A 25,169-nucleotide genomic window follows, 5' to 3' on the forward strand; every position below is an offset into this window, starting at 1 on the left:
AGAGAGGTTTAGGGAGGGAATTCCAGAGCTTGGAGCCTAGGCAACAGAAGGCACGGCCACCAATGGCTGAGCGATTATAATCAGGGATGCTCAAGAGGGCAGAATTAGAGGAACGCCAATATCTCGGGGGTTTGTGGGGCTGGAGGAGATTACAGAGATAGGGAGAGACGAGGTCATGGAGGGATTTGAAAACAAAGATGAGAATTTTGAAATTGAGGCGTTGCTTAACCGAAAGCCAATGTAGGTCAGTGAGCACAGGGGTGCTGGGTGAGTGGGACTTGGTGCGAGTTAGGACACGGGCAGCCGAGTTTTGGATCACCTCCAATTTACGTAGTGTCGAATGTGGGAGGCCAGCCAGGAGTGTGCTGGAATAGTCAAGTCTAGAGGTACCAAAGGCATGGATGAGGGCTTCAGCAGTGGATGAGCTGAGGGAAGGGCGGTGACGGGCGATGTTACAGAGATGGAAATAGGCGGTCTCAGTTATGCTGTGGATATGTGGTCAAAAGCTCATTTCAGGGTCAAATATGACACCAAGGTTGTGAACAGTCTGGTTCTGCCTCAGACAGATGTTGGGGAGAGGGATGGAGTCGGTGGCTAGGGAACGGAGATTGTGGTCAGTCCATCAGCACTGACTGTAGTGTCACCATAAATTATGTGCTCAGCTCCGAGACTGGAGTTTGAACCCACAACTCTTCTGAGTCAGAAAACAGAGTGCTACCAACTATGCCGAGGTAACATTTGAACTTAGACTCACTGATCCAAATTTCCTAATTCATGTTTCATTTCTTTTTTGAATATCAGGATTAAATTATATGTCGCCCAGTTCCCAGGTCAGCTATATATTTATGAAGCTCCACAAATATTTTCCTTAAGAATTCTGGGATGCATTTAACATTGTCCAATTATATCGACACATTTATAACACTTCAAGTTCTTTACAATACTTTTTTGATTATATCTACATAAAGTTACTTATATAAAAGTCTTATGTACAGCTCGCACTTCCTGTACACATTACCCTTGTGTGATGATTTTTGAGTAATACTATGTCAATATTTATCATTAGAAAATCTTATATAATCGTTTGTTATTGGCTTCCAGAAATTGCTCCTCTCCTCACAGATCTGCTGCTCTACAGGAGAGAGGGGTCAGCACAGGGTTGCACCTTGCCAGAGGCAATATACCCAACACAGGGTATACAGGCTGAGGATGAGCTTCCTGGACATGACTGAACACCAGTTCCTCATGAGGCTCAGGCGATTGTGTTAGGTCGGGGCAGACATTTGTAGTTTGCTGGAAGAAGACCTGCTGCCCAGAGGACCTGGTGAATGTGCCTTACCAGTGGCTGTCAAAGTCACCACCGCCCTCAAATTCTTCCCCTCAGGCTCCTTGCAGGGATCTGCAGCAGACATTTGCAGGATCTTGCAGTCGGCCACCCACAGATGCATCACCCAAGTGACCGATGCCATGTTTCACAAGTCAGGCACTTATGTACATTTTGCCACTGAGGAAGCCTGTGTGACTGAGCGGATGCATGGCTTTGAGGCTCGGGCTGGCTTCCTACAGGTGCAGGATGTCATCGACAGCCCATCAAGGCACCCCCAGATCACCCAGAAATGTTAGTGAACTGGAAGGGCTTCCACTCCCTCAATGTACAGCTCATGTGCAACCACATAACGATGATCATGCATGTGTGCACCAGACTCCCAGGGAGCTGGCATGATTCTTTCGTCCTGCTCCAGTCCACCCTCCCTCAGCTCTTCGCACCTCCAAACAGACTTACCGGCTGGCTGTTTGGAGACAAGGGCTATCATTGAAGATGTGGCTGATGACACCCCTGAGGGAGGGTGATGACAAGATTTTTGTATAGAGCAAACAATCAGAATGCTGAAGATGCGCTTCAGATGCCTGCAATGATCTGGAAGAGCCCTTCAGTATGCACCAGCCAGGGTCTCCAGAATGATTGTTGAATGCTGCGCGCTGCAAAACATAGCGCAGCAACAAGGATTGGAGCTGCAGGAGGAGCAAGGCACAGAGCGCACAATGAGTACGAGGAGGAGGAGCAGGTGGAACACGAGGAGGAGGAGGTACTTGAATCGGAGAAAGCACCAGCAACGGGGCACATTGTTGCCCGGGAGGCTCGGGATGACCTCATAATGGTACGATTTAGTTAAATTGCACCAGTGCACCCATATGGCACTCAAATGCTGAACCAACTTCCTCCCCCCACCGCCCCCCCCCCCAACCCCCACCCCCCAACCCCCCCGCACCCTCCCCAATACCACCAACAACACGAAGCAATCCTAATATCTAGGCTGACACCCCAGTGCAGTACTGAGGGAGTGCTGCACTGTCGGAGGTGCCGTCTTTCAGATGAGACGTTAAACCGAGGCCCCGTCTGCTCTCTCAAGTGGACCCATTTCGAAGAAGAGCATGGGAGTTATCCCCGGTGTTCTGGCCAATATTTATCCCTCAATCAACATCACCAAAAACAGGTTATCTGGTCGTTATCATGCTGTTTGTGGGAGATTGCTATGTGCAAATTGGCTGCTGCGTTTCCTACATTATAACAGTGACCACGTTTCAAAAAGTACAATTCACAAGAACCCCCTCAGTGTTTGGGCTCATTCGAGAGGAAATTTAATTTGGGACTATCTACCAGAAAGTTTGAAATCCTAAAATGCGTATGGAAGAAACTATGAACTTTAGTCGAATTTTGGATTTTAAAAGACAAATTCAAGGCTGTGGGTGGACCTAAAGAACTAACAGGAGACAACTTGATTATTAGAATTGTCTGGGTGTTGGGACTAAGTTAACTTGTCTGGAGGAATGTGTATTCGAGAATCCTTCTCCACAAGAGACATTAACATTACAACAAATAACCCAGAGATAGCCAACCATCAACCTGAATCTGGAAAACCATTTCAGCATATACATCACAAAGAGGCCCAATCCAGCCTTCATGCGAAAAACTAGCACAAAAGGACATTGCGATTACCAAGCTAATATTTCCATCAGGAAACAGTTTTTTGAACATCAACCCACCCAAACCATATCAACTTTTAACGAGCCCGCCAAAATATTACAAAGAGTCAAGCCCGCCAAATTTGAACAAAGAATTCTGAATTGATTTGGTGCCAAGATTAGAACCACTCAAACTGTATAACTGCCCCCCTGTTTGAATAGAGGGTATGACATAAATTTACCATATAACCGAGACCACGCTTGTGCCATCAAGAAGGGAGAGAAACCAACGCGACAGTTGTAAACTAACTTCTCCAGCCTCGAAGTCCTGAAGTCCTGAAGGAAGGAAGAACATCACCATCGCAGCAGCAACCGATCACAACCAAGGTGGTATCAACTGAAAACCACCGCGATCGATCAAACTCGAAACAAAACTCCAACGGGAAAAAACCGAAGAATCAAAAAGTTTCCACTCTACAATCGAATCCTGACCTACCAACGGGTAAAACATTACCTAAAAGACTGTAGAAACCTATTTCTACTCAAAGAAAATGGGTACTCACCCCACAGATCCAAAACACGCCTTACTGCATCAGCGGACTCAACCCAACTGCAGATTGCGCAGCAAAAAGTCTTCTCCGACGTTCAGGGTACGGCAAGCAGACCCTACCGCATCCAGTGAACCCTGAAACCGTGATCTACTGCTAACTGTCAAAGGGATTGGTAAGCATAGTTCCTGCCTGCCCTGGAGTCCAACCTAGCTAGGATTAGGGATTGGGAGGTGGGAGGTGGGAGGTGTAATTCTACTGTAACCCCCTTTGAATATGTAATGTATTGTTCTCTATTAGAGTCATTATAAGCTATTGTAACCCCTTCTGAGTGTGTAAGGTATTGTTCTTTAATAAGTTTGAACAAGTTTTGACATTGTACTTTCTTATTAGAGTAATTATAAGTTTGTATTTTCGTGACTGTAATAAAATCAAAATTCTTTTGCATCAGACCAGTGTCTTGTGCACTTTGTCACATCCCCCAAATAAATCCAGATCTAGAACCCAAGGGAGTGGGAGCGATTCGAACCACTCAAGTTGGTCAGAGGTGAATCTGACCCCCTCATAGCGACCACCCCTTACAAAATGGCGACCGCGGCAGGACTCTGGTACAAGGGGTGTGATGCAGAGAGTGCTGGTTTGGGGCAAAGGACCAAGATGGAAGAGAGGATTTCCTCCTATGTGTATAAGAAGGTCAATGTAACTAAAGAATGGGTGCTTAGTATATTGCGCGCTGCGTGTTCAGCTGACACTGCAGCCCAGTGGACAGCAAGCAAAGATCACAAAGAAGCAGTAGAGAAGGTAATTTGGTTGGTCTGTCTACAGCGACAGGTCCAACTCCTACATAAAACCAATGAGACACTACAGGCAGAGTTATGGGAATGCGCAGAGAACTATCAGAAAAGGATTATGTCAGAAGAAAGATTATGGGGGAAACTCCATAAGCTAAAACAGGAAAGGACCCAGATAATGGAAAGGTTTAAAAACAGTCAGGACTATTTTCAATGTCAGGTTACCGAGGCCAAAAGTAATGAAAAGTCACTGAGGGCGGAAAGCACTCGCCTCACCCTACTAGTAAAAGAGCTCCAGGAAAGATTAAAAGATGTGCAAGCAGCGCATACAATAGCTAGCACTAATGGGTTGAATCGGGAGACCACGGTCCCTGCCAACAACAAATTAAATGTTTAAACCTTGCTCTGTCCAAGGCAAAAGGCATGGTTTGCCTAATAAGCCCGGGTAAGCCCCAGGTAAACCTGGAAGAGAAGGAGGAAACTGCCCGGCCACCATCTGTGGCACCGGTGACCACACCGGTTCAGCAGCAGGACGGGCAAATCAGTTGCGGGGCGGACAGGGATAGTGAACCACCACCACCTGTAGCACCGAGTTTCAGCTCAGCTTGGCTGCAGGGAAGAGAGGGAGGTGAGCCAGAACAGGGAGAGCTAGAACCAGGGCCAATGTGCCCAGTCCGGCACAGACGTTTGGCCCGTCCACCCTTGGCGGGGGTCCAGGGCCCCTGGAAAGTCAGTTTGTGGTTCCCCACACTCCCCACCAGCTTCAGGCTATGATAAGCCACCTGGGAAAGCTAACTCCAAAGGGAGACCCCTCAGTTCACTTTGTGGAGGTGGAACAGGCAGGGGATATTAATAGGTGCGATGATGCAGAAATGGCAAAGATGCTTCTCCTATCCCTAGACAGCAAACTGTACCAGTCCCTCTCTACTCAGAGCAAAAGAGGACGGAAAACACTTGCTGCCGACCAGAAAGACATTTTAGAAGCTATGGGCTGCAATGACGGAAATCCCTTCTCCAGAGTGGAGAAAACGGTACAGCTCGCAGAGGAAACCCCACAGGCTTCCGCAGACCGACTGTGGCCTGTGTACCAAAGCCTGTAGGGACATAGACAGAGATAACTTAAGCCCGGACGAGTTAGCACACTGGATCCGAAGCCTAGTAGTTAACAGTTTACCCTGAATAAGAACCAAAGCTGATGCCTGGTTCGACCCAAGAGATCCCCAAGCCACCGAACAGGGAGTGCTTAAGCAACTGACCCTAGCCTACAGAAACGGCAGAGGGACAGAAGAGCACTCACAAAAGGGAAAGGTTCACTAAATCCGACCGAGCCAAGATAAGAGGGAATGGCGCCACGAGGGGGGCAACCCCTCCGATACAAAACATACCTGCTTCGGGTGCGGAAAGAGTGGGCACTGGAGAAAGAATTGTAGAAATCCAGGGAAGAGTAGCGCTGGAAAGAATTCTACAGCCCTTGCCTAAAAGACCAAGACAGATAAGCCAGTCCCTCCCCACTCATTCGATACTTTTCTAACTGCACTCCGAGCCATTTTAGATGGCCCTAGGAAGGTAGCCACTGCCACCGGTACCGAGATCCCATCTGCCCCCTCCCAACCAAAACCGTGACTAGGACATTAGCTTGGATGAGGTGGAATCGGTATGGGTGGAGCTACGGAATACCAAAGGGCAGAAAATTCTAGTGCGAGTTGTGTACAAATCACCAAATCAAACAAGAAATTAGGGATGCATGCAATAAAGGTACAGCAGTTATCATGGGTAACTTTAATCTACATATTGATTGGGCTAACCAAACTGGTAGCAATATGGTGGAGGAGGATTTCCTGGAGTTTATTAGGGATGGTTTTCTAGACCAATATGTCGAGGAACCAACTAGAGGGCTGGCCATCCTAGACTGGGTGATGTGTAATGAGAAAGGACTAATTAGCAATCTTGTTGTGCGAGGCCCCTTCGGGAAGAGTGACCATAACATGGTAGAATTCTTTATTAAGATGGAGAATGACACAGTTAACTCAGAAACTAAGGTCCTGAACTTAAGGAAAGGTAACTTTGATGGTTTGAGGCGTGAATTGGCTAGAATAGACTGGCAAATGATACTTAAAGGGTTGACGGTGGATAGGCAATGGCAAACATTTAAAGATCACATGGATGACCTTCAGCAATTGTACATCCCTGTCTGGAGTAAAAGTAAAACAGGGAAGGTGGCTCAACCGTGGCTAACAAGGGAAATTACAGATAGTGTTAAATCCAAGGAAGAGTCATATAAATTGGGCAGAAAAAGCAGCAAACCTGAGGATTGAAATAAATTTAGAATTCAGCAGAGGAGGACAAAGGGTTTAATTAAGATGGGGAAAATAGAGTATGAGAGGAAGCTTGCCGGGAACATAAAAACTGACTGCAAAAGCTTCTATAGATATGTGAAGAGAAAGATTAGTGAAGTCAAACGTCGATCCCTTGCAGTCAGATTCAGGTGAATTTATAATGGGGAACAAAGAAATGGCAGACCAATTGAACAAATACTTTGGTTCTGTCTTCACGAAGGAATACACAAATAACCTTCTGGAAGTACTAGGGGACCGAGGGTCGAGTGAGAAGGAGGAACTGAAGATATCCTTATTAGGTGGGAAATTGTGTTAAGGAAATTGATGGGATTGAAGGCCGATAAATCCCCGGGGCCTGATAGTCTGCATCCCAGAGTACTTAAGAAAGTGGCCATAGAAATAGTGGATGCATTGGAGATCATTTTCCAACAGTCTATTAATTCTGGATCAGTTCCTATGGACTGGAGGGTAGCGAATGTAACACCATTTTTTAAAAAGGGAGGGAGAGAGAAAGCGGGTGATTATAGACCGGTTAGCCTGACATCAGTAATGGGGAAAATGTTGGAATCAATTATTAGGAATGAAATAGCAGCGCATTTGGAAAGCAGTGACACGATCGGTCCAAGTCAGCATGGATTTTTGAAGGGCAAATCATGCTTGACAAATCTTCTGGAATTTTTTGAGGATGTAACTCGTAGAGTAGACAAGGGAGAACCAGTGGATGTAATGTATTTGGACTTTCAAAAGGCTTTTGAAAAGGTCCCACACAAGAGATTGGTGTACAAAATCAAAGCACATGGTATTGGGGGTAATATACCGACATGGATAGAGAACTGGTTGGCAGACAGGAAGCAGAGAGTCGGGATAAACGGGTCCTTTTCAGAATGGCAGGCAGTGACTATTGGGGTGCCGTAGGGCTCAGTGCTGGGACCCCAGCTCTTTACAATACACATCAATGATTTAGATGAAGGAATTGAGTGTAATATCTCCAAGTTTGCAGATGACACTAAACTCGGTGGCGGTGTGAGCTGTGAGGGGGACGCTAAGAGGCTGCAGGGTGACTTGGACAGGTTAGGTGAGTGGACAAATGCATGGCAGATGCAGTATAATGTGGATAAACGTGGGGTTATCCACTTTGGGGGCAAAAATGCGAAGACAGAATATTATCTGAATGGAGGCAGATTTGGAAAAGGGGAGGTGCAACGAGATGTGGGTGTCATGGTACATCAGTCATTGAAGGTTGGCATACAGGTACAGCAGGCGGTAAAGGCGGCAAATGGTATGTTGGCCTTCATAGCTACGGGATTTGAGTATAGGAGCAGGGAGGTCTTACTGCAGTTGAACAGGGCCTTGGTGAGGCCTCACCTGGAATATTGTGTTTAGTTTTGGTCTCCTAATCTGAGGAAGGATGTTCTTGCTATTGAGGGAGTGCAGTGAAGGTTCACCAGACTGATTCCAGGGATGGCTGGACTGACATATGAGGAGAGACTGGATCAACTGGGCTTTTATACATTGGAGTTTAGAAGGATGAGAAGGGATCTTATAGAAACATATAAGATTCTGACGGGACTGGACAGGTTAGATGCGGGAAAAATGTTCCTGATGTTGGGGAAGTCCAGAACCAGGGGACACAGTCTTCGGATAAGGGGTAGGCCATTTAGGACTGAGATGAGGAGAAACTTCTTCACTCAGAGAGTTGTTAACCTGTGGAATTCCCTGCCGCTGAGAGTTGTTGATGCCAGTTCATTGGATATATTCAAGAGGGAGTTAGATATGGCCCTACGGCTAAAGGGATCAAGGGGTATGGAGAGAAAGCAGGAAAGGGGTACTGAGGGAATGATCAACCATGATCTTATTGAATGGTGGTTTAGGCTCGAAGGGCTGAATGGCCTACTCCTGCACCTATTTTCTATGTTTCTAAGTTTCTATATTTCTGTCCACCTGTGTGCCCTCGAGTATGATTCGTGGGGGTGACCGACCGTTCAGATGGAAGTGGAAAAGGTGAAAGGTACTTACCTGCTGGACACCGGTGCCTCAAGCACCCTTGTCTATGCAGCTATCCCCGCCGCCTCACCTCTGTCCAAGGGGGTCCCCTACAGCTTGGTGGGTTTCACAGGCACTGAACAGACTGGCTCATTCTCTGTTCCGCTCTTCTTTCATTTAGGCACACTCCACACCAAATGGACTTATGTCCTGATGAAATGGGAGCAGGAAGGGAAAGGAATCCTGGGGGCTGACTTCATCTGAGGCCACGGGATCCTGGTGGATTTAAGAAACCACTGTCTTTGGGGGTCAGTCTGTACGGGACAGGAGAGTGAGGTGATGGTTATCCCGGGAAAACAGCGAAAAGGGATGGTGTGCACCATGAAACCAAAGGAGGGTTACGACCTTGAATCACTGGTCAGTAACACCCCGATAGAATACCAAGAATATGTGAGGAAAAACCTTGCAGCTTTTGCCACTCACAAACTCGACTGCGGGAGAATAAACGGGGTCGAGGTTAGCATAGATGGGGCCCCCCAAGACCCAACCACAGAAACAGTACAACTTCCCCAGGGAGGCGGAGGCAGACATGGAAACAGCCTTGGGTTCTTGAGTTAAATAGGGGTTATTGAGACCAATAGCTACCCATGTGAACTCTCCATTGTGGCCAATTAAGAAAGTGACCAACTCCTGGAGAGCCACAGTGGACTATCGAGTGCTCAACCGTAACATCCCCGCCTGTGCACCCACCGTTGCTGCTGTCGCCGACCTCATTGGAAGTATCCCAGCCTCCGCGACCACCTTCACGGTGCTGGATATTTCCAACGGGTTCTGGTCCATACCTTTAAGAAGGGAAGATCAGTACAAGTTTGCTTTTACCTTTAAAGGACAGCAATATACTTGGAACTGTCTCCCTCAGGGCTTCCACAACAGCCCCAGTATTTTCCATCAGTGTATGGCCAACTGTTTAAAGAGCTTCAGCAGACCCCAGCAGCTTGTACAGTCTGTGGATGACCTGCTCCTGTTCAGCGATGAGGGGGAGGAGCATGGCCCACTGCTGGCTGAACTGCTGGAGCTGCTGAAAGAAGAAGGATTTAAAGTAAACCCCAAGAAGGCACAGATCGGCCTGAAGGAAGTAAAATTCCTGGGATTGGCTGTGCGCTCTGGGGAAAGAGCCATTGACAAAGCTAGAAGGGAAGCAGTGCAGAAGTGACCAGCCCCCAACACAGTAACAGGAGTAAGATCCTTTCTAGGGCTAACTGGGTACTGCAGAGATTTCACTGAGGATTATGCAGCCACAGCAGCCTCTCTGCTCCGACTTCTACACAAGGGAGTGGAGTGGGAATGAGACAAAGGTTGCGAGGCAGCATTTACCCAACTCAAGAAAGATCTACAGACCGCGCCAGCTCTAGGGGCCATCGATGGGGGTAAAACGTTTTTCCTGGAGGTAGCAGCCAGTGGGGACAGCCTTAGTGCAGTACTGCTTAAAGAGCGGCACGGCCGGCTGAGACCAGTGGTCTACTCCTCCAGGATACTCACAGACATGGAGAAGGGATACTCCAACTGTGAGCGGCACCTCCCAACTACTCACTGGGCTGTGCAATGATCACTGATCTTCACGGGGGGGGTCCCCTATCACACTCCTTACCCACCATACGCCTACCCAAATGCTCCTGGATGGGAGAATCAAGGACAGGACAGTGAGCAGTGCCCGCATTGCTCGCTGGACCCTGTTCCTCTCTCACATGGACCTAACGGTAAAGGGTCCCTGCAAGCCAAGACTCGCAGCCAACATGATTTATCCAGGGACAGCCCCCCAGTATTCCGTAGAAGGGGTATGGGAAATTAACTTAGGCTTTCTGGCTGGGTTACACCCCACAGGCCGAGAGAGCTATGTGGACGGTTCAAACACAGTATCTGCGGGTGAACGACTCACAGGCTACGGAGTTTATGACCCAGAGGCAGGCATTGCCCTGGCGATTAAGCTCCCCAGCACTATGAGCGCCCAGCACGCTGAACTGTCTGCAGTGGTGTATGTAGTCACACACCCCGAAGAATTCCCTACCCCTTACACGATTTGCTCGGACAGTATGTGTCATGTATTCAACTGTTATTGTAACCCATGTATAAGCTGACCTAAGTTGTACACCTTGAGAACACTGATCACAGGGGGCGAACTTGTGGGAGACACTCCTAACCTGGACTTTCCGGTATAAAACCCACCGTCTGTCTCTTGAGGTCTTGGTAATAAAGGTAACTGGTCACAGAGTGACCTTCTCTCAAGTATGGGCCTCGTGTGCATTTATACTGTATAGTAAGAACATATTATTGTGACGTGAAACTGGGATTTAAACCATGCGAGCATGGCCACTAGCAGCACAGAAGAGAGGTACTGTGTTGGTGTTGATTGGGACGACTTTATTGAGAGACAACAGCAAAGTTTTGTCACTAAGGAATGGTTGAGTCAGGATTCGGCTGATAAACGCAGGGCTCATCTCCTGACGGTTTGTGGATCCAGAACCTACTCCCAGATGAAGGACCTTCTAGCGCCAGAGAAGCCGGCGGACAAGACGTTCGAAGAACTCAGTAAGTTGATCGGGAATACCTTAAACCGGCGAGCAGCATGCACATGGCGAGACACCGATTTTACGGCGGTGAGAAGGGCAAAGCGTTCCAGACTTCGTGGCAGATCTCTGGCGATTGACGAGCCTATGTAAGTTCCCAGATGCATGCAGAGCGGAGATGCTGCAAGACTTTTTTATTGAGAGCATTGGGCACGCTGGGGTTTTCAGGAAACTGATTGAGACGAAAGACTTGACCTTGGAAGCGGCGGCTCTGATAGCCCAGACAATTATCTCAGGGGAGGAAGAGACCAGAATGATTTATGGCAAAAATCTTGGCTCAAATGCGGCAAACGACCAGGGAGTCAACATTGTTAACGCGGCACACAGTTCTCCAGGCAGACAAGGGCAATCGGACATGCCCCAGCATACACTCTGTAATGTCTGTCAGCTTGTAATGTTTGTAGCTCCACACTGTGGATGTGGACGCATTGTGTACTGCAAGTGCTGGGTTAATAATAAACAAACTAGGCAGATTTCCGGGGACTTCAGAGAGAGCTGCCTGCCATGTTAGGAAGCTGTGTGTGCTATGTTCTGTGAATATATCACATTTGGCGTTGAGGATGGGATTTTTCAGATGATTTAAAGTTTAAATTTTGTTGGTGAAGGATTCAACCAGCTGACAGAGAGACTTTGGAAGTTTCTGTCTTTGGAAAAAGCTACAAAAATCCGAGGTAAAATACAGCAGCTACAAAAATCCAAGGTAAAATACAGAACACGGTGTGAGCAGCTAGAGATTAAAATGGAAGGTGTATAGGGACATTTGGGTGAATATAGACATGACCGTGAACATTTTAAAGCGTATGTGGATTGGCTAGCAATGTATTTCACTGCAAATAACATAATCGAAGTTCCAGACAATGCAGTCCAGAACAGGACTGTGTTGGAATGTAAGAAAGCGATCTTTTTATCGGAGGCGGGTCTGACATTATACGAAACCCATGAAAATCTGCTTGTGCCTGACGAACCAAAGGATACAATACTTAGAGATTTTAAAGAAGCTGGAGCAGCACTATAACCCCAAACCGTTAGAAATTGCTGAAAGCTATCGTTTCGGGATTCGGCATCAAAAGGCTGATGTAAGTATCAGTGATTACATCGTTGCATTAAAGAAGCTATCGATGCACTGTAATTTTGGAAACTTGCAAAACCGAGCATTACGGGATCGTTTTGTTTGTGGGGTGAAAAATGATGCGATCAAAAGGAAGTTATTGACGATGGATGACTTGACTTTTGAGATTGCTTGTCAGACAGCGAGGTTGATGAGCATGGCCGAACAATATTCCCGAGAATTAAATAATGAATACGGTCGTCAGTCAACTGAGATAAATCACCTGCAGGTTCAAAGTAAAAGACGGGCATGGCCGAAAGTCTCAGAAACTGTAAATTCTAACAGAGCGTCGAAGTCGTGCTATAGGTGTCTGGGAAACACATTGCTCAAAGTTGTCCATACGTGAAGGCAGAGTGTTTCTTCTGCAGAAAGACTGGGCATCTTGCGAAGGCATGCCGACTGAAGGGTAAATCAGCTTTCAAAGCTATGAGTCCAGCGTTCAAAGCTATGAGTAGAAATCCCAAGAGACTACATAGCATGGAAGAACAACAACAGGACGAGGAGATGTTAGAGTTACACATCATCAGGAGCATGAGGTTAACGGACAGCGATTCGGAAAGCATCAAAATCCGCATAGATGTTGCGTGATTCAAGATACCAATGGAAATCGACATGGGTGCATCCATGAGTGTAATACCGGAGTCACTATACCGTGACAAATTGCATGATTTTCAACAGGAGAAATCCGATAGGGCTGCGAGGCTACTCGGGAGAGAAAATTCCTGTGGTAGGTCGTATCACCGTACCAGTGAAATATAAATATCAATTTCAGAACTTGCCTCTAATAGTAGTGAAAGGAGACAAGCCTGCGTAACTAGGAAGAAATTGGTTGAGCTCACTGAAGCTGAATTGGAGTAAGATTTTCTGTGTGGAAGCGAGATTTTCATCAACGGATGAGGTTATCAAGCAGTATCCAAAGGTGTTCTGCGAAATGGGCAGTCCGATCCAAGGTTTCATGGTGAGCGTCAGGGTACAGAAGGACGCTAGATCGGTTTACTACAAGCCATGTTCCGTACCATATGCACTCAAGGAGAAAGTTGAGCAAGAACTCAAAAGACTAGAGACTGAGAACATCATTTGTAAGATAGATCGATGTAATTGGGCTACACCCATTGTTGTTGTACCTAAGTCCGATGGTAAGTTAAGATTGTGTGGTGATTATAAAGTAACCATAAACCAGGTTCTAGAGGGTAATGTCCCCAATGCATTGCCGAATATAGAAGATTTGTTCACAACACTGACAGGTGGTCAGATCTTCTCAAAACTGGACCTTACGAATGCCTACTTACAGCTTGAACTAGATGAGGAGTCCAAGTCATGTTTGACTATAAATACTCATCTAGGCCTATATCAATTTAATAGGCTACCGTTTGGAGTGTCTTCCGCCCCTGCCATATTCCAAGGGGTGATGAACCAGATTTTGCAAGGTATTGAAGGGATAGTATGTTATTTGGATGACATACTAATTTCAGCACCAAATAGGCAAATTCATAATAACATATTGAATGAAGTCCTCAAATGGCTAGAGAAGCACAGAGTGTGAGTGTCTGCTCATAAGTGTGAGTTATTTAAAAACACAGTGGAGTACACGGGGTACAGAGTAGACAAAGATGGTTTACATCCAACCATGGAAAAATTGGATGCGATCAGAAATGCACCCACTCCCAGGAATGTCACTGAACTTCGTTCATTTTTGGGTCTTTTGAATTATTATGGGAAGTTCCTCCCAAATTTGGCTACAGTATTATATCCACTGAATGAACTTTTGAAAAAACAGGTCCATTGGAAGTGGTCAAAAGAATGTGATACAGCATTCAAGGAGTGTAAAAGCAAATTGGTAGAGAGCACTATGTTAGTTCACTATGACATATCTAAGGAGATTAAACTAGCATGTGATGCCTCTCTGTATGAAGTTGGGGCAGTAATCTCTCATGTATTAAGTAGTGGGGAGGAGAGACCAATTGCTTTTGCTTCACGCACTCTCAGTGCCAGTGAGAGTAATTATGCGCAAATTGAAAGGGAAGCTTTGGCATTAATTTTTGGGGTCAAGAAGTTTCACAAATACTTGTATAGTCGTAAGTTTACCATCGTTACTGACCATAAGCCCCTAACAGCAATCCTCCATCCAAAGTCCCCAGTTCCAACATTAGCTGCAGCCCGAATGCAGAGATGGGCTTTGATTTTGTCAGTATATACATATGATATTGAATACAGACGATCAGCTGATCACAGTAATGCTGATGCAATGTCTAGATTGCCTTCCCCATCACAAGTTACACCCAATAGGGAAGAAGTATTTTATTTTTCATACATTGATGAACTGCCAGTCACAGCTGAAGAGATTGGTAGAGCAACCAAACGTGACCCAGTGATGTCAAAGGTGTATGAGTATATTGCAAATGGATGGCCAAACCAGGTAACAGACAAAGATACACATCCATTCTTCATTCGTAGGAATGAATTATCAGTCAATAAAGATTGTATCATGTGGGATGCAAATAAATTCAGGTCCAAATTATTAGGAGGCCTCCATGACCAGCACCTGGGAATGTGCTTGACCACAAGTTTTGCACGCAGTTATTTATGGTGGCCAGGTCTTGACAAAGTTAGAGCGTACATCGTGAGTCAGTGTATGACATGTCAATCGGTAAGCAAGCAACGACCACCAGGACCGTTACAGCCATGGAAATGGCCTCCCAGGGTGTGGCAAAGGATACATATTGATTTTGCTGAGTTAGAAGGACAACAAATGTTCATTGTGATTGATAGCCATTCGAAGTGGGTTGAGGTGTTTCCAATGTGGAAAATAACAACAAGTAAAACATTGGACATTTAACGAAAATTATTTTCTGCATTTGGACTCCCTGAAGAAATTTATTCGGATAATGGACCACAATTTCATTCAGAAGAATTTGCACAATTCACGAGCAAAAATGGTGTGAAACATACCAAGGTTCCACCATAACATCCTGCTTCGAATGGTGCAGCAGAGCGCACTGTACAAATTGTAAAATGTGCCCTCATAAAACAAATGTTAGATCCAAATCCAAGGAAACGACAGTTGTCATTGGATCACAAATTGGCTAATTTTTTGATTATATATCGACATACTCCTCATACAACTACTGGTAGAATACCAGCAGAATTGTTTCTCAAACGACAGCCACGAACCAGATTCTCATTGTTAAAGCCAAATTTTGCACAGTCCGTAGAAGAGACACAATTAAGACAGAAAGAGAATCAGGATAGAGGTAGAGTAAATAGAGAAATGTGAAATTAAACCAGAAGGTAAGAGTGAAGAACCATCACCAGAAATGGTTAAAGTGGTTACCAGGAAGAGTGGTGAAGATATGTGGTCTTCACACATATTTGGTAAAGATGTTTGATTATGGACAGGTTAGGTTTGTTCATATTGATCATATTTTACCTACAGACATGGAAGGAGTTGAAGGTGGGAATGATTCAATTATTTCTGACTCATCAGATAGTTTTGATACACCAGTAGCAAATCCTAAATCCAATGTACTGGTACAAATCCAGGAGAGAATCAGAATGAAAGTCTGAGTCCGAGTCAGGAAAACAAAGAGCCTGAAGTTAGAGAGTTCAAATGAAAATCAAGGAAATTCTGTGGAGGAAAACATTCCTCAGGATGAGCATCGAATGAGTTTAGATTTGACACCATGTTTGGAAGGTTCTGTTCGAGAGCGAAGGTATCCTCTTCGAAACAGAAAACAAGTGATAAAGTTAAATTTGTAAATATGGAAAAAAGATAAGTTTATATCCGGTGTTATGTAGAAATATGAAAGTTATGTATGATGTTTGTTATGATGGCTTCTTTATTAAGGAGGGAGAAGTGTAATGTCTGTAAACTTGTAATGTTTGTAGCTCCACACTGTGGATGTGGACGTATAGTGTACTGCAAGTGCAGGGTCAATAATAAACAGAACTAGGCAGATTTCCGGAGACTTCCGAGAGAGCTGCCTGCCATGTTAGGAAGCTGTGTATGCTGTGCTTGTGAATATATCACACAGTCGAACCCAAAGGGGGAATTCAACAGAGACAATGGCTAGCTGAACAACGATTCATGCCAACGCAATGGACAATGCGGCCAGTAATGAGGCAATCAACACCTGTTAATGGAGCGCTTATGGACAGTTACAGAGACAGTCAGAGACGATCGACTGGTAATGGACCTTTTGTTTCCAACAACGGGGTCTCCAGCTCATGCTGGAGGTGTGGAGGCAAACACCCAGCCAGAGCTTGCAGGTATCAGCAATATACCTGCAGAAACTGCAACGACAGCAGTCACTTGGCGCATATGTGCAGGAAGCCTGCAGCCAGGTTGATGTACGAGGGGGACAGGCCCGATGTAAGCCCTACAAGGCCAAATGAATACTGGGGGAAATCGCTGGAAGCTGAAGTTCAGCGAGTTCATGTGGAGCACATATATAGTTCATATACCAGGACACCGCTGATAATGATGAAAGTGCTCCTCAATGGCATCCCAGTATTAATGGAGCTAGACACGGGGGCCAGCCAGTCCCTGATGATAATCAAACAGTTCGAAAGGTTGTGGGTGTCCAAGGCCAGAAGGCAAAAATTATTGCCGATTGACGCACAACTACGGACATGTACAAAGGAGATCATTCCGGTGCTAGGCAGCACCATGGTAGTCGTGGCCCACAAAGATTCGGAGAACAGGTTGCCACTCTGGATTGTCCCGGGGGACGGTCCCGCACTACTGGGGAGGAGTTGGCTTGCTGTCATGAATTGGAAATGGGGCGATGGCAATGCAATTTCTTCTATGGAGCGAGTATCATGCTCACAGATCGTGGACAAATTTGACTCATTATTTCAACCCGGCATTGGCACTTTCATGGGGGCCAAGGTAGTGATTCACATAAACCCGGTCGCCAGGCCAGTACACCACAAGGCCAGAGCGATGCCGTACGTGATGCGGGAAAAGATAGAATGCGAATTGGATCACCTGCTGAGGGAAGGCATCATCTCGCCAGTCGAATTCAGTAACTGGGCGAGCCCGATCATGCCGGTGCTCAAGGCGGATGAGTCGGTCAGGATATGCGGCGATTACAAGGCCACCATCAATCGGGTGTCACTCCAAGACCAGTACCCGCTACCGAGAGCGGAGGACCTCTTTGCGACGCTATCCGGTGGCAAACTTTTTCAAAATTGGATCTGACCTCAGCTTACATGACCCAGGAGCTGGCGAGTGAGTCGAAGAAGCTGACCACCATCACGACACACAAGGGGTTGTTTGAATATAACAGATGTCCGTTTGGGATTCGTTCGGCCGCCACGATCTTTCAGCGAAATATGGAAAGCCTCCTCAAGTCGATTCCAAGGACGGTGGTTTTTCAAGACAACATCCTCATCACAGATCATGATACTGAAGAACACCTCCACAACCTGGAGGAGGTGCTACGCAGACTGAAAAAGGCGAAGTGCATCTTCTTAGCTCCAGAGGTAGAATTCCTGGGGATGCAGGTAGCAGCAGACGGGATCAGACCTACTGCGTCCAAAACGGAAGCGATCCAGAGAGCACCCAGATCCCGTAACACAACGGAGCTGCGTTCGTTCCTGGGACTCCTGAACTATTTTGGCAACTTTCTTCCCAAATTGAGCATGCTGTTAGAGCCACGACATGTGCTCCTACGCAAAGGTCGCGATTGGGTCTGGGGAGACAGCCAGGAAAGGGCTTTTAATAGAGCATGCAATTTGTTATGCTCCAACAAACCGTTAACGTTATATGACCCATGTAAGAAACTAGTTTCAACGTGTGATGCGTCGTCCTATGGGGTCGGGTGTGTGTTGTAGCATGTGAATGCCAATGGTCAGTTACAGCTGGTAGCTTATGCCTTTAGAAGTCTGTCCCGAGCAGAAAGGGGCTACGGGATGGTAGAAAAGGAAGCGCTAGCATGTGTATATGCAATAAAAAAAATGCACCAGTACCTGTTTGGCAGGAAATTTGAGCTGGAGACAGATCACAAACCCCTAACGTCCCTTTTGGCCGACAACAAGGCTATAAATGCAAATGCATCAGCCCGCATACAGAGGTGGGCACTTACGTTAGCCACCTATGACTACACAATTCTGTACAGATCGGGCACTGAAAACTGTGCCGATGCACTCAGCAGGCTACCACTAGCCACCACTGATAGGACAACTGACCATGATGCTGAGATGGTCATGGCTGTTGAAGCTTTCAAAAGCGAAGGCTTACCTGTGACAGCCCGTCAGATTAAAGTCTGGACAAATAACGACCCGCTACTGTCTTTAGTTAAGAAATGTGTCCTGAATGGGGACTGGGCAGCCACGTACGGGGCATGCCCTGAGGAGTTTAAACCGTTTCATAGGCGCAAGGATGAACTCTCGATTCAGGCCGATTGCCTACTGTGGGGAAAGCGAGTAGTCATGCCCCAGAAGGGCAGAGAGGTGTTTATCAGAGAACTTCACAATGAGCATCCGGGCATTGTCATGATGAAGGCAACTGTCAGGTCACATGTTTGGTGGCCAGGGATAGATGCAGACCTGGAACTTTATGTTCGCAGGTGCAACACGTGTGCTCAGCTGGGCAACGCACCCAAAGAAGCCCCCCTTAGCCCTTGGTCCTGGCCCGCCCATGCATCCATGTGGGCTACGCAGGTCCTTTCATGGGAAAAAATGTTTTGGTTGTAGTAGACGCCTACTCCAAATGGATTGAGTGTGCCATTTTAAATTCAAGCACATCCTCTGCCACGGTAGAAAGTCTACGGGCAATGTTCGCCGCCCATGTTCTACCGGACGTATTGGTCAGCGACAATGGCCCGTGCTTCACAAGCACTGAATTTCAGGACTTCATGGAGGCAATGGAATCAACCATGCCAGAACGGCACCGTTCAAGCCGGCCTCAAATGGCCAGGCGGAGCGAGCAGTGCAGATAATCAAACAGGGGATGCTCAGAATCCAAGGGAGTTCCCTATAAAGCCGCTTATCACACCTCCTGTTGGCTAATAGATCCCGACCACACTCACTCACAGGGGTTCCACCCGCAGAGCTGCTAATGAAAAGGACGCTCAAAACCAGATTATCCTTTATATGCACTACTATGAAAGAAATTGTTGCAAGCAGGCGTCAGTCACAATGTGACTACCATGACAGGAATGCGAGGGTGCAATGTATTGATGTCAATGACCCTGTTTTTGTCCTTAATTATGCTGCAGGGCCCAAATGGCTTGTAGGCACTGTGATTGCCAAAGAGGGGAATAGGATTTTGGTAGTTCAACTTACCAATGGACAAATCTGCCGCAAACACGCAGATCAAACTAAAAGGAGGTTCAACAACCCCATAGAAGAAGCAGAGGAAGAACACGATATAGAGTTCACTCCACCACAGGTGACCGAACACCGGAACCAAATGGAGGAGAGCCCAGTCACTGTGGACAGTCCGGACAGGCCTGAGGCACCACAAACAGAAGACACTCAGGCCAGCGCCCAACAACTGGAGCCCCGACTCAGGCATTCTACAAGAGAGTGTAAACCACCAGAGAGACGTAACCTGTGATATCACTAAGACTTTGGGGGGGAGGTGATGTCATGTATTCAACTGTCATTGTAACCCATGTATAAGCTGACCTAAGTTGTACACCTTGAGAACACTGACCACAGGGGGCGAACTTGTGGGAGACACTCCTAGCCTGGACTTTCCGGTATAAAAGGGGAAGCTCCACCCACCGTCTGTCTCTTGCGGTCTTGGTAATCTTCTCTCATATGGTCCTCATGTGCATTTATACTGTATAGTAAGGACATATTAGTATGTCACGTGTAATTCGTATACTGAGTACCTGGCTATTTGGTCCCGCCGCGGATACACATCCGCAGACGGGAGACCCCTGGCAATTAAGCCCCTACTGTAAAAGATCATGAAAGCCGTGGGGAGGAAGGGAATATTTACATACATCAGGTGAAGGCACATTCCACCACTGAATCCCGTAGTGAGGGAAACCAGCAGGCTGACATGTTAGCCAAGCAAGGGGCCCGCACGGGCAAGCTCTGGGATCCATACAACCCAGGAACCATCGCAGCAGTCAGGGGCAGGATAGGGACAGCAGGGAAGGCAGGGATAGCTTTGCCCCGGACCTTAAAACAGTTCAGACCCAAGACCCCGTCCTAAAAATTGCCCTGAACACGCTAGCTAAAGGGGAAAAGTTAGAGGGCCCGTACGGCACCGCAGCACTTGCCATTAAAGAAGGCATGCTGTTCAGCGGGGAGCAATGAGTAGTACCGCAACAACACCGGAGAGAATTCCTCCCGCTGGCCCATGAGGGTCCAGGAGCAGGACACCCCGGACCTGAGACCACTTGGCAATGAGTGGAACAGGCAGGGTGGTGACCAGGACTCGGAAGACGTCCGCGAGTTCTGTGCTAGTTATCTGGTGTGCGCGGCCAACAACCCCGAAAAGAAAGGTGTCTATGGGACATATCAGGAGGGTAGAAGGACCCTGGAAGTCGATCCAAATCGATTGCATCAGGCCCCTACCCATTGCCCAGGGAGGTTACAAGTACTGCCTAGTATTGGTGGATGTATTCACCAAATGGGTGGAAGCCTTCCCATGTCGAACAGCCACTGCCCTGGGAACAGCCAGGATCCTGGTCAGAGAAGTGTTCTCCCGATGGGGACTACCCCAATATATGGAGTCCGACCAAGGGAGTCACTTCACCGGGCAGGCGATGCAGGACACCCTTAAGGTGCTCGGCATCAAAGGGAAATGGCATGTCGCCCATAACCCGCAGTCAAACGGGCCTGTGGAGCGTTTAAACTGCACTCTCAAAGAAAGGCTGTGCAAAGAGTCAGGGGACTCGCCCAAGGGGTTGGTAAAGGTCCTACCACTGGTCCTCATGGGGATCCGGGCCAGCCAGTCAAAGAGCACAGGGTACTCACCGTATGAGCTCATGACCGGCAGAGCCATGCGAACCCCCACCCATAGAAACATAGAAACATAGAAACATAGAAAATAGGTGCAGGAGTAGGCCATTCGGCCCTTCTAGCCTGCACCGCCATTCAATGAGTTCATGGCTGAACATGCAACTTCAGTACCCCATTCCTGCTTTCTCACCATACCCCTTGATTCCCCTAGTAGTAAGGACTTCATCTAACTCCTTTTTGAATATATTTAGTGAATTGGCCTCAACAACTTTCTGTGGTAGAGAATTCCACAGGTTCACCACTCTCTGGGTGAAGAAATTCCTCCTCATCTCGGTCCTAAATGGCTTCCCCCTTATCCTTAGACTGTGTTCCCTGGTTCTGGACTTCCCCAACATTGGGAACATTCTTCCTGAGTACCATGTGTTAACCCCGGTACTCACGGAAGGTCAGCTTAGGGAAGCGAACCGGGACAGCTTTGTCAGGAATCTGTTTGAACACCTTAAACAGATTCACTGGCAGACTGCTAACAACATGGGAAAACAGCATCGGAGCAACTGACTGCTGTTAGAGCCCCGCAAACACCATGAGTGGGAGATAGGGGACCAGGTTATGGTAAGGAACTACGCTAGAGTAGGGTCTTTGAGGCACTGTACATGGGACCATACCACAGTGTCAACAAGGCAAGCCCCATGGTCTATGCCATAAAATTGCCCCGCTGTACAAAGTGGTTCCACATAAATCAGTGCAAGCTTTTCAACCCAGGGGCTGCAGCTAAATGTAAGGGACAGCCAAAAACTGTAAATCGTACCAAAGACAGGGACCCCCAGCCAACAGTCCCCGACTGTGGAAATCCCACAGGGGACGTGGCAGACCCACAGACTGCACTGTGTTACTGGAGGAGCTGTCCCCCCAATCATTTGGGACTCGGAAGCACCCCCAGCAGCCAGAGCCTTAAGAAGGACTCCCCGCACACCACTGTCAAAGACACCGTGATCACCAGCGCTCCAATTTAAATGGTTCAGCCCCGGGAAAGGGACCAGCCGCAAAAGGGCATCTAAGGTCAGAGACCAGCCCGTGAGCAGGGACACCCAGCTAGTAGCCTCGGGCAATGAGGGACCCTCAGAAGAGATAGTGGTGGACCAGCCACCAAGTGAGAGTCTCCAGCCCGTAGCCCTCAACCAGGCAGAACCTCCAGGGGAAGAAACGAACCAGGCAGCCACCCCCAAAGGAACGGTGTGCTGCAGCACCGGAGGGGACATTCCCCCGATAGTGTGGGACTCAAACCCACGTCCGGTCAGGACACTCCGGGTCCAGCGGTGCAGGCCGAACCCACGTCCGGTCAGGACACTCCGGGTCCAGCGGTGCAGGCCGATCTATTACTGACCTCGCTGGACACCCAGCGGAAGGAGAAGAAAGAAAGAAGGCAGGAATTAACCTGGCCACCCGAAGACTGGTGGCAGATGTACATATAGAGTACGATATGAATTTAAGAATGTTTAGTAGTAATTTAGAGATGTGTGAAATTATCTGTGAAATGATAAGTATGTATATATTTGTTTCTGGGGTAAGGAAAAGAATCTACCTGTGCAGCTGTTAAAAGAAGCACAGGCCGGGTAATACATGGGAGTCAGAAATATCTACCGGTATAGCTATTAAGGAAACACCGGTGAGATCACAAACAAAACACTGTGAGATAAAGTTAAAGGCATACAATCAGTCCACAAGGAACTGAATAAGACAGCCAGTCAATTAAAGACTATACTATGTCTGGAAGGGAAGAGAGCCCAATTTGGAACCTGGTCATCTTTGTCAAGCCAGAGAGCTTTCTCAGGGCTAGACAATCTGTTTTATGTGCCCCTACAGGAAAGAGAGCAGCATGAGAAGGATCCTGTTCCTGCTCGCCCTGATGAGGATGAGCAGCGGCGACCGAGGAGACGTGGAAGAATCCCTCATTTACGGGTGTTCAGGAGGAAGAGCACCGATTGTAACCGCCGGGGGTGGCACCCCAGGCGTGGAAGAACTCGCCGTTTACGCCCACGAGGGAAGATGGCCAGAGTGGCTGGGATCTAATTCTACCCGCTACTCCAGCCAGGAAGGTTTTACCTACGGGGAGGCCTCATTTCCATGCCCCCGGATACGGATCATCGCTGGCCGAGTCAGTGTTACAGAGGGAAAACGTGTATGTTTGACTTGCAAAGAAACATTCCCCTGGGAAGATGGTGGTGGCTCAGAAAACTCAGCAAGGCTGCATGGGACCAGGAATCGGACTGGGAAAGACTCGGTAATGATACGTACCGCACCATCACGGGGACACCGGGAGGAGTAAAAGTGTGTTGGGACAAATGGTGGAACACCGAACAAGGAATTTATTTTTGCATGTGGGGATCAGAGAGTATTTGTCCCGCAGGCATATCGATCGCCTTCGCCAAACAATGGCAAGATGAAGGGGAAGGGATGGGGTGGGATTCTAGCCTACACGGGTTCACAGTCCCACACTCCCCACTCCAAATTAATGCCACTGAACTAAGAGCACACATTAAGAAACCCCTACCCACAATCCCGCCAATACGCACAGTAATAGAAAGGTGTCCTACCAGAACCAAGGGACCTGGGAACAGATTAGTATTGGTACCGACCGAAAAGGTGTTAAATCAGGGGGTACATTATGCAGTTGCTTCAGTAATTTTAAACCTCACCAAGGTACACCTACCTGTGTGGTGCCCAAAGGAAACAGAGCTGTTATACCAGGCCCTATTTGAGTCATGTTCAAGAAATTTTATGAGTTAGACTTTGGAAATGTAGACAAAGCAGACCTATACACACTAAACGCTCGGGACACCATGGGCTCAGGGAGACTTAGAAGGGGAATTATAAACAACGTTTTCACGACCTACTATACAGCATCCTCTGTAATAAATAGCCTAGATGGCATAGAACTGCAAACACAGATAAACAGTTTAAAGAACCAATTGAGGAAAATCCTGAAACAAGAGAATACAGTAGTAGGTTCAGAATTACACGAGGACCAGGCTATGACTGTCCATTTAAAAGAAATTGTGGCTGAGCTGGAAAAACATGCACAGACAGTGAATGCACTCAAACGGGAGGATAGAAATGCTTCTGACCAGGCTGCACAGAACGAGGTGTGCGTATTGTATGGGGCTCGGTTGTTGGGCGAGGGCCGCAACAACCTGGAGGATTTAACAAAAGGTGTAGTCCCCTCTTGGATCAGGAACAAGCACCTTACAGCCCTCCACCCATACAGCAATTCACTAAGCCTGTGCCAACTCTGCCTAGCTTCTGAAGCCTACCCTGTCCCAGTAGACTGTGGGAAATCTAACCACACCATTATAGGAGTATTATTAAGGATGTCAGTCCTGGGTGGGACAGCCCGACCTGCACCGGTATACTGGGTGAAGAACATTGGAGTTATTCAGGGAGGTGCACACATTCGTTTCGCAGTGGTCCCACCCTATGTCATAAAGTGGGAGCATGCTATGAGGGGTACTGACCTCTCTGGGTGCCGGAGCCGGGGTGCACACGTAATACTGTGTCCCCAGTACTTGAGTGCCCATTCAAAGTCACAGTGTGGGTTTAAAGCTGCTGGTGCATAGCCTATTAACTGCACCATGGAAGTAATGACACAAGACCATGTTCCTCCACAGGTAACATACATAGGGGGTGGGACATATTGTGTCACCACCAGTGCGCCCCACTACCAGCATGGACACTTCTGGTAAGTGACAGCAGTTTTTGCTTCACTGAACTGAGGTATCAGTTCAAGTGGCCCAGGAACGGATTGTCCCCATTCCTGAACCCTCCACTGTCCACCTCACTGTGAAGGAAAACATTACAAACCTGCAGGATTATGTTGTACATTTTGGCTATGCAAT

The sequence above is a fragment of the Pristiophorus japonicus genome, chromosome 3 (assembly GCF_044704955.1).
Source record: "Pristiophorus japonicus isolate sPriJap1 chromosome 3, sPriJap1.hap1, whole genome shotgun sequence".
In the NCBI taxonomy this organism is placed as follows: domain Eukaryota; kingdom Metazoa; phylum Chordata; class Chondrichthyes; family Pristiophoridae; genus Pristiophorus; species Pristiophorus japonicus.